Genomic DNA, 3,406 nt, shown 5'->3' on the forward strand with positions numbered 1-3,406 from the left:
AGAGGCTAATCGCCAACTGGGAAATCTGAAACATTATGCACCTTTGGAACATTCAATACAAGCTAATACGCAGAAAATGATTCATCCCATAATTATGGACTTATATCACACCAAATTCATTAATAAGAAACAGATGCTATACCTACTAGGCCCGAACCCTCCGAGGCCTAGAAAACTATACTTACTGCCAAAAATACACAAAGACCCTAATACGTGGACAGTCCCTCATGAGATCCCCCCTGGGAGACCCATTGTTTCTGATTGTGGGAGTGAGTCCTACCGGGTAGCAGAGTTTCTAGACTCGTACTTGAATCCCCTATCCCAGAAACACCCCAGCTACATCAAAGACACCTATCATTTTGTGGATAAGTTAAGGAGGATTACAGCTCCCACAAATACCTTTCTGTTCTCAATTGATATTGATAGTCTATATATGAATATTGACACTGACCTGGGTCTTAAAGCTGTTAAACAGATTCTGGAACAGCACCCGGACCCGAGACGACCAGACCAACAAATATTAGACCTCCTACAGTTGAGTTTGACACGGAATGACTTTGAATTTGATGCCAGGTATTATCTGCAGGTACATGGAACGGCAATGGGCAAAAAGTTTGCCCCAGCGTATGCCAACATCTATATGGCAGAATGGGAAAGAACAGTGTTCCCCAAGTGCCCCCAACTTCCACTGTTTTATTGCAGATACCTGGATGACATCTTCGGCCTCTGGCAACATTCAAGGGAGCAATTCTCACATTTTATTCAAATTCTTAATACTCATCACCCAGCCATTACGGTTAAATTTAACCTCCAGGAAGATAAGATCGAATTCCTAGATACAGAAATCTACTTCACTCCAACGTCGGAGGGAGGAAGACTCCTGGGTACCAGAGTTTACTTTAAACCTACGGATACGCACGCTTTACTCCATAAGTCCAGTTTCCACCCTAGGCATACATTTAAGGGCCTAGTCAAATCGCAACTAATCAGATTCTACAGAATCTGTATGGACATTTTGGATGCAAACAAAGCTACTCGTATTCTGTTTAAGGCCTTACGGCCTAGAGGGTACTCCAGGAGCTTCCTCCGTTCTGTTCGAGTGGAGGTAAGGAAAATGCTGGAAACGGGAGGTGAAACGGTCCTGGGCCCTTCCGAGAACCACATCATTCCATTTATCACAACATATTCCAATATGTCTGTAAAATTTAATTCAGTAGTTAAAGCCAATTTTCAAAAACTGCAGGAAACTTTTCCTCCAGTACGCCCATTCAGAGTGATTGCAGCGTACAGGAGGAATAAGAATCTTAGAGATCTGTTGGTACACTCTGCACTTAAAACTACTAGTCCGACGATCTCACAGTTCATTACATTGAAATACATACAGGTTACAAATAACACAGGGTTCCCCATTTGGCAAAGATTCCAGGCATCTACTACGAATGGAGTCTACATAATAATATGCAGTCAGTGTCAATTAAAATATGTAGGAGAAACAAAAAACAGTTTTGGGGAAAGGTTACAGCAACATCTGTATCAAATCAGAAAGAATACAGTACAGACCCTGTGACGGAGTGCCGTCACTATGGTTGAGTATGCGCTCTGACTGCCATACCAATGAGCCTGGCTCTTTGGCGTCGCGGTCAAAGTCGCATGTTTGGTACCCCGTAGACCCGGGTTCAAGGCTGGGCGGGGTGACTGCTCTCGCCCTTCGCTACAAATGGTGTCAGAAGTGGGATGGCTGGCTGCGAGGCCATCAGAAGCGTGCCTGGTGTGTTAGGTTGACCCCGGTGTGAAGGACCCCAGAGATGGGTGAAGCATGGTGTGAGGGACCCCAGAGATGGGTGAAGCACTGGTGAGTGGGGCACCCTGGGATGGGAGAAGTACGGCATGAGAATGCGTGAGGGACACCATGGTGCGTGAAGCGCATGGGCGCGCTTCCCGAAGGGGAGGGCAGTGTGACGGAGTGCCGTCACTATGGTTGAGTTTGCGCTCTGACTGCCATACCAACGAGCCTGGCTCTTTGGTGTCACTGTCAAAGTCGCATGTTTGGTACCCCGTAGACCCGGGTTCAAGGCCGGGCGGGGTGACTGCTCTCGCCCTTCGCTACAGACCCACTTGTACACACATTTTCGCTTACATCCAGTGCAAGCACTTAGGATGGCGGGGTTGGAATCAGGAGTACAGAGGACAGCCAAACAACGCAAATGGAGGGAAAGGTGGTGGATCCAGAAACTTAACACCTTTTTTCCAACAGGGCTCAATTCCAGGGGGTGATGCACAGGATCTGGGAATCTTCAATGGTGTCTTACGAGGGGACACTTTTAGAAAATCATATGCACTTAATGGGAATACAATATATTGCTGTGGTGATGGCAGCTTAATTTATGTGTACTTTGAATGACAAGCTGGGATCTTGGAGGGGCGGAAGGGGGCTCTTCTAAAAATACTATTTGGCTTTATGATGAATTAAATTGGGGCAAGATCAAGGGGAAGAATATTACGCTGATATAAAGACTGTTATGAGTTGGCCAGTCTGTTCAGAATTCAATGACAGGAAATGCATAAGCTTTTTATGAACTGAATGAAGCATGTCAATGGGTGTGGTTTTTGCATGTTTCCCCTTTCTTGTGTGAAAAAAAGTTTTGTGTGAACAAATAAATATTATAATGCTAAAACCAAGCCTCATGCATCCAAAATAAAAATTCTTATCCAGGTATTTTTTCTGGATGCATGGGCAGTATACTAACTAAACACAATGTCTTTTTTGTATGCACTTATATATAGTCCCTTATGGGACCTTACTCATTACTATGCGTTCGTGCATTGAATTCTGGGAAGGTAATTCCTCAAGCCCCATATATGCACTTAATTTTCCACCCTGATAAAGAAGTATGGACCATGGAGCTTGAACTCTGAGGGATAGCATGGTACAACACATTCAACGCTGGTTAAAAACTTATTCCTAGGTGCTTTCAAATTTAGCACCAAGGAATGGGAGTTGAAAAAATATCTTTCATATTCTAACAAAGGTAAGACATGGTCCTAAAAATAGAAGCCCTCTCTTTCCTTTCTTCTTACATATATGCCAACAGAATACTTGAAAATTTCATAAACCCAAAACTAACTCATAAGATTATATAGTACACCCTATAACATGCACTTATTTCAATCAATTGGTTTAGATTAGGGTGTACACAGAAACTTTTAATAAGAGCTACTATTCAAAGTTCACATAGCTGAATCTCTTGCCACACAACTTCTTTTGGGGCATAATATGAAATCTTTTTCTCCCTTCTCCTCCTCTTTTCCTCCCACTCCAATAACCTTGGTTTTCTCTCCCAGGCTTGTAACATCGCACCTGGTTGTAGCCGGTTTCTTTTATTCAACCTTGGTGGTTCTGGATCCT

The sequence above is a fragment of the Megalops cyprinoides genome, chromosome 12, assembly GCF_013368585.1.
Source record: "Megalops cyprinoides isolate fMegCyp1 chromosome 12, fMegCyp1.pri, whole genome shotgun sequence".
NCBI lineage: Eukaryota > Metazoa > Chordata > Actinopteri > Elopiformes > Megalopidae > Megalops > Megalops cyprinoides.